Source organism: Macaca nemestrina, chromosome 15, assembly GCF_043159975.1.
Source record: "Macaca nemestrina isolate mMacNem1 chromosome 15, mMacNem.hap1, whole genome shotgun sequence".
NCBI lineage: Eukaryota > Metazoa > Chordata > Mammalia > Primates > Cercopithecidae > Macaca > Macaca nemestrina.
This window is the reverse complement of record NC_092139.1, coordinates 52473353-52480795: the sequence shown is the minus strand read 5'-3', so window position 1 is coordinate 52480795 and position 7443 is coordinate 52473353. Positions and strand designations below refer to the sequence as shown.

The 7443-nt window shown below is 44.9% G+C and overlaps 1 pseudogene; it reads left to right on the top strand.

Annotated features, from left to right (window-relative positions):
* The first annotated feature begins 1393 nt into the window (after positions 1-1393).
* On the top strand, positions 1394-6191 carry LOC105486885 (putative elongation factor 1-alpha-like 3; annotated as a pseudogene).
* The last annotated feature ends 1252 nt before the right edge of the window (positions 6192-7443 follow it).

The window sequence follows — 7443 nt, the reverse complement described above, 5'->3', positions numbered from 1 at the left end:
GGTGGCTCACGCCTGTAATCCCAGCACTTTGGGAGGCCGAGGCGGGCGGATCACAAGGTCAGGAGATCGAGACCACGGTGAAACCCCGTCTCTACTAAAAATACAAAAAATTAGCCGGGCGCGGTTGTGGGCACCTGTAGTCCCAGCTACTTGGGAGGCTGAGGCAGGAGAATGGCGTGAACCCGGGAGGCGGAGCTTGCAGTGAGCCGAGATCGCACCACTGCACTCCAGCCTGGGCTGGGCGACAGAGCGAGACTCCGTCTCAAAAAAAAAAAATAAAAATAAAAAAATCCAACTATGAGAAGAGATGATAATAACTGCTTAGGGAAGAAGACAGTGAGGTAGCATGTCAGGATCCCCATTCTGCACACTCAACAGCCAGCAGCCTCCTGTCTGAAACTTACATCATTTCCTGGAATCTTTTTTGTACGCCCCAGACAGAGAACCTGAGATATGAATTCAAAGTAGTTTATTTGTGAGATGAAGTTGGGGGAATGCAGAAGTGAGATGGAGAAGGGAAACCAGCCAATAGAGGGTGTGTACTCAAGAAGTTACCCTGGGCCACTGGAGTTTAATCTTGCAGGAAAACTCTAGGAAACTCATGTAAGACAAGTTAACCCCACTCCCATGAGGGACAGAGGAGCTGGGACTTATCCACCCACTCCATCAGCCACTGCTCCCAGGACATTAATTCCAGCATACAGAGATGGGAACAAGGCAGGTGTCAATGGCCAGAGAAAGCCCTGGGGCAAGTGCAGCCAGCTGGGAGCCAGGCTGTGGGCACCACTGTGTTGGGGGCAGGGTATGGGTGGTGTATCAGTAATGCCTGCCATACCCAAGGATCACCAAAATCTGCTTTAGGATGGCATGTCTCTGGCCCCATTACATCAGAAAATAAATGGACTCAAACAGCATATAGCAGGAAGACACAAAAGACTACGTACCATTTGCTTCCGTTTCTATGAAGTTCTAGAAGCAGCAAACTAATCTATAATGATAGAAGGCAGAAGGCAGATTCAAGGTTGCCTGGGACGGAGGGTTGGGGGATTTTCAGGGACTTTCTAGTATAATGGGGGAATGTCCTATAGCTTGACTGCAGTGACGGCAGCAACAGGAAACCTGTTCAGAGGCAGTGGTGAACAATTTTTTTGTATTTCATATGGCTTCAGGGAATGGCATGTATTACTGTGAGTGAGGCTCTTATCGAAGTAGAATTTCACCTCTTACTCTGTTGATGCAAAGACTGTGATAGGTCAAATTACAGGTCTTAATCCATTACACCTGTAGTAGGATTATTCATCCATAACCTTTCCATGGCTTCACTGTAAGTGGAGCAAAATTCACCACCCTTATGAAGGTGGCTGTGTCCATGGGGTTTGCTTTGGCCGGCGGGATGTTATCAGACGTGATGTAAGCAGAGGCTTGAAATGTCCTTGTGCAGTGGGGCTTTCATGCTTGTGCTTCTGCCATGGCCATGACAAGATCATGCCCTAGGGAGCTGCTGGTCCAGGGAGAATGAGACACGCGTGGAGCTGACCTAAATCAGCCAAGCAGGAAATTACCATGTAGACCCATGAGAATAAATTCTGCTCATTTTAATCCTCTGAGTTTTTAAGTGGTTTGTTACTCAGCATTACTGTGGCCCTAACTGACTGTGGTAAGGTCCAAAAAAAGTAATAGCTGGGCTTGCAAACCAGTTCTTACGGGCAAAGTCTTCGGTACTTAGACAAATCTTACTGAAGTTACAGCCTGCAGTCTTTCCACACAGCAGACAAACAGACACATTCTGTGCTAGGGCTTGGCTGAGATGATGACATAACGTTCCCTACCTGAGTCAGGCTCCACACACTCAGTTGCTTTTGTCTACACACTTGCTACTTAAAATGTTTGTGGACCAGCATCAGTGTCATCCCTGAGAGCTTGTTAGAAATGTGGAATCTCAGATCCCACCCAGACCTGCTTAATTGGTGTCCACATTTTAACAGGATGCCCAATGACTCCTCTGCTCATTAAAATGTGGGCTATACTGAACTACAACACAAAGATAGAGAGATTAGATAGAGATAGATGATAGATATAGATATAGATAGGTTTTCAGAAGGTTTCACCTAGGTTTCAGAAGATGTATGGAAATGCCTGGATGTCCAGTCAGGAGTCTGCTACAGGGTGGGGCACCCATGGAAAACCTCTGCTAGGGCAGTGCGGAAGGGAAATGTAGGGTGGCGGCTCCCACACAGAGTCTCCACTGGGGAACTGCCTAGTGGAACTGTGAGAAGAGGGCCACCGTCCTCCAGATTCCGGAATGGTAGATCCACCAACAGCTTGCACCATGCACCTGGAAAAGATGCAGACACTCAGCACCAGCCCATAAAAGCAACCAGAAGGGAGGCTGTACCCTGCAAAGCCACAGGGGCAAAGCTACCCAAAACCATGGAAATTCACCTCTTACCTCAGCATGACCTGGATGTGAGACATGGAGTCAAAGGAGATCATTTTGGAACTTTAAGATTTGACTGCCCTGTTGGATTTTGGACTTGCATGGGGCCTGTAGCCCCTTTGTTTTGGCCAATTTCTCCCATTTGGAATGGCTGTATTTACCTAATGCCTGTACCCCCATTGTATCTAGGAAGTAACTAACTTGGTTTTGATTTTACGGGTTCATAGGCAGAAGGGACTTGCCTTGTCTCAGGTGAGACGTTGAACTGTGGACTTTTGAGTTAATGATGAAATGAGTTGAGACTTTGGGGGACTGTTGGGAAGGCATGATTGGTTTTGAAATGTGAAGATATGAGATTTGGGAGGGGTCGGGGTGGAATGATATGGTTTGACTCTGTTTCCCCACCCAAATCTCATCTAGTTCACATGTGGGAGGTACCCAGTAGGAGATTATTGAGTCATGGGGATGGGTCTTTCCCATGCTGTTCTCATGATAGTGAATGAGTCTCATGAGATCTGATGGTTTTAAAAACGGGAGTTTCTCTGCACAAACTCTTTTATTTTGCCTGCCACCATTCATGTAACATGTGACTTGCTCCTCCTGCCTTCCGCCATTATTGTGAGGCCTCTCCAGCCATGTGGAACTGTAAGTCCAGTTAAACCTCTTTCTTTTGTAAATTGCCCAGTCTTGGGTATGTCTTTCTTTATCAGCAACATGAAATATGGACTAATACAGCTTTATTCATAATTGCCAAACCTGGAAGCAACCAAGATGTCCTTCAGTAGGTGGATAAATCATGGTACATTCAGATAATGGAATATTCAATGCTTAAAAAAAAATGAGCTGTCAAGCTATGGAAAAACCTTAACTGCATATTACTAAGTGAAAGAAACCAGTCTGAAAAGGCTACATACTGTAGGATTCCAAATATATGATATTCTGTAAGAGACAAAATTGGGGGACAAATAAAATCATCAGTGGTTATCAGGGGTTAGAAAGAGGGAAGGATGAACAGGCAGAGCAGAGGAATTTTAGGGCAGTGAACCAATCTACATGATACTATAATGGTGAATACAAGTCATTGTACATTTGCCCCAACCACATAGAATATAGGACACCAAGAGTGAGCCCTATGGTAAACTGTAGATTTTGGTTGATCTTGGTGTATCAACGTAGGTTTATCAATCGTAACAAATGTATGCCTTTAGTGTTGGATGTTAGTCAGGGAGGCTGCATATGTGTTGGGGTAGAGGATGTGTAAGAGCTCTTTTTACTTTCTGCACTATTTTTCCATGAACTTAAAACTTCTCTAAGTCTATTTTTAAAAATGTATGTCATTCTAAGCTACTGACTTTTGGAGTGGCTCATTACATAGCAGAAGCTAACTGATACACTGGGTCAAACCTTGGGTGGGGAGGAGAATCAAAGGGAAATTGAGTCTCTGTCACTTCGGAATTCAGATACACAAATGAGAAAACATGCAATAAAATGACCATGACGGAATTCAGGAATAAGTTATATCCACACCTATAGTGTGGCTTATTAGTTAAAACCAGACAACAAGCCGAGTCTAATATTTTACAAGGACACACTTCACCAGCCCCATTGCATGCTGTTTTAATTCCTTCCTGATTGTTAGGGAAATGAATTACTTCCACTGAGGCTTGGCAACAAAATTCATATTTCTAGAAGCTTCAAAAATGGATTACAATAGAGTAAATGCAATTCCTAGGTTTACTTTTAAAGAGGCAGAGGGGATGAGATGTTTCAGCCTGAGCAGCTCAGCAGGTCCTTGTCCTGCTCCCACCACCTGATCAGTACAGTCCCATGCCATCTGCACCAAAGAGGGGAGAAAAGGTAATACTGAAAGGGTGGATTATCCAGAATCATTTATTTGGTTCTTTGGAATGAGTGAGCTCACCACCGCTCTACTGCCTCCCCTCCACCCACCTTGCTCTCTGTCTTCTTCTCACTCACCAGTGAGCACAAATTGGGCCCAGTCTCTTATTAAAAGACCCTGACACTGATAACAAGGATTTCTCTGGATGTCAGGGATCATGTGCTGAGATAATTGCCGTGGAAGGTAAGACAAGAAAAATTTCCTGTAGATGAAAAACTGAAGTTGGGGATTCTGAGATCAGATCCAGCCCCAGCAAGTTGGGTCCTGATGGGCGTGCAGGCTAAAATCCTTATCGAACTCTGCAGCAGACTCTGGGAGTCAGAGATGAGGGGGCACAGAGCACATCTTATCAGCACAATGTCCTGAATTGTTAAGAATTCCATCAAGGCCATTAGTTAGCTACTAACCATATGCCTCTTGTCTTTGAATGTGCTTCCTAATCCAACATGAAAATGACAACTAAATTCCAGACTGATCCTGAAGCTGAACTGCTATACCTGATTCACTTTATTCGTAGTCTCCTTCCCATTCATAGGACAACCCAGGGAGATGAAGCGATTTACCCTGGACCAGTGGTGGGACAGCTCTGCCCACCATGCGCTCACACCCTGCAGAGAGGACAGGAACAATTGGAGAAGCTGTGTCTATACATTTTCAGACATTTCTCTGGTTTCAATGAAACAATATTTCAAGGGGTAGACTTCCCCAAATTCTCCACTTGTGACTATATGGGTCAACAAATGGGAGGCATTAGGCTGAAATTAAGTGTGCTTTTTTAATAGTAAAAATAGTGATAGAGGAATAGAAAGGTGTGTTACTATTTTGCCCCACACCCAAAGTCACACCATGATATTGAAACATTTTTTTAATTGCATTGTTTCTCTTACCAACATCAATAACATGCTGACAAAGTAGCTGCTGGCAAGAACACAAAGCAGCTTGAACTACAGTGCTGGTGGGAGTGCAAAATGGCTCAGGTCATTTTTCAGCACCTATATTAGAAGTCAGCACCTACATTAAGAAATTGGCTACAGCTCAGACACAGAAGTGTTTGTGCCAATTATCAGTGGGAATGGTGACAGAAGGCTGCACCCAGGTGCTCACGTGCCTTGGCTCAAGGGATGAAAAGTCACCTGTAAAGATGGCCATGCCTGTGGAACCTTACTGCTGGAAGCTCTGGATTGCATTCTACTACCAACTTGTCCAACTAACAAACCCTTGAGTCTGCCCCTCAAGAATGTCCACAGTATTGGTGGTATCGATACTGCCCCTGTGGGCCAAATGGAGACTGGTGCTCTCAAGCCTAGAATGGGTACCGCACCTTTGCTCAAGTCAACATCACAACTGAAGTCTGCTGAAATGCACCATTAAGCTTTGAGTGGAGCTCTTCCTGGGGACAACGTGGGCTTCAATGTCAACAACATGTCTGTCAAAGATGCTTATTGTGGCAACCTGGTTGGTGACAGCAAAAAGGACCCATCAATGGAAGCAGCTGGCTTTACCGCTCAGGTGATTATCCTGAACCATCAAGGCCAAATCAATACTGGTTGTGCCTCTGTGCTGGATTGTCACATGGCTCATATTGCTTGCAAGTTTGCTGAGCTGATGGAGAAGGTTGGTCACCATTCTGGTGGGAAGGTGGAAGATGAACCCAGATTCTTCAAATCGGGTGATACTGCCATCGTTGATATGGTTCTGTGTGTAGAAAGCTTCTCTGACCATCTTCCGGGTCCCTTTGCTGTTGATAATGTGATACAGACAGTTGCTGTGGACGTCATTAAAGCAGTGGACAAGAAGCCTGCAGGAGCTGGCTAGGCCACCAAGTCTGCCCAGAAATCTCAGAAGGCCAAATGAATATTAGCCCTAATACATGCCACCCAAGTCTTAATCAGTGGTGGAAACAGTCTTAGAACTGTTTGTTTCAATTCGACATTTAAGTTAACAGTACAAGACTGGTGAACAATAAATGCATCATAAAACCTCCAGAAGGAAAGGAGAATGTTTTGTGGACCATTTGTTTTTGTGTGTGTGACAGTTTTTTGAAGTTATTAGTTTTTAACATCAGTTCTTATTAATCAGAATCAATTTGACCAAACGTCTGTCACAGGATTTTGAGACCCGTGAAAACAGTGTGGAATGAGGACAAAAAGGTCCAGGGTGACAAAATTAACCTAAAATTACATTTTGCATGTAGGAGGGAACAACATTTTTTAATGATTGTTTTCATTCATTGGGTGAAAGCAGAAGCATTGAGTTAGATTTAAGTGATCACTCCTAAATCACTGTCAGACCCCAGAGAGCCAAGTGAGCTCCCCCAGGAACCAGTTGGACATCAGGAGACAGTGGGCATTGTTGCCTGCCTGGCACCTCCTCCACTCTTTGCCACAGTGTCTATCTTCTCCTTTGGGGTGCTCCCTTGTCGCCACCCCATGTGGTCCTATCAATCAAGTTTCTGCCCACTTACCCACCGAAGCCCTGGGAACATGTCCCAAGTCAGGCCAGTGCTCCCCAAGAAATCTGAATCTTGAGCCAAATGACACAAAGAACAACAATAACAAAGTCAGCAAAAATAAAATGGTTCCCATGGTAGTCCCCTCAAATGACTGTCCATCAATCCCTGCTTCAGAGACTGCCCCCCACCCCTAGAGCTGCCCTGTTCCTGATGCTTTTGAGGTCTCATTGCAAAGCTCCTCCACCAAGCCTGTGAACTTTCTGACGCCCTTCTCATGGGTGGCTGTTCTGTTTAAGTTGGCTACAGTCTGTTTCTGTTGTTTGCCACCAAAGATCACTCGCTGGCATGCCAGTGCTGTAGTTGAGAGAGCCTTGCTTTTTTCCTATTGGGGTATGTTTTGGTTAATTCTTGCTAACCAGATCATGGGGTATGGTAGATCATTATCATAATGGCCCCTTATGAGTCCATGCCCCTTTACGATGTGGCATTGCTCTCCCTCCCATCAAGACTTCACCCTTGGAGTTTATTTCTGTACCTCCCTGCATATGAGCTGGCTTTGTCTATTATTTTAACCAATAAAATATCGTGGAAGTGATGTGTGTGGTTTCATGAGTCTAGGCCTTAAGAGACCTTGTTGCAGCTTCCATCTTCAAC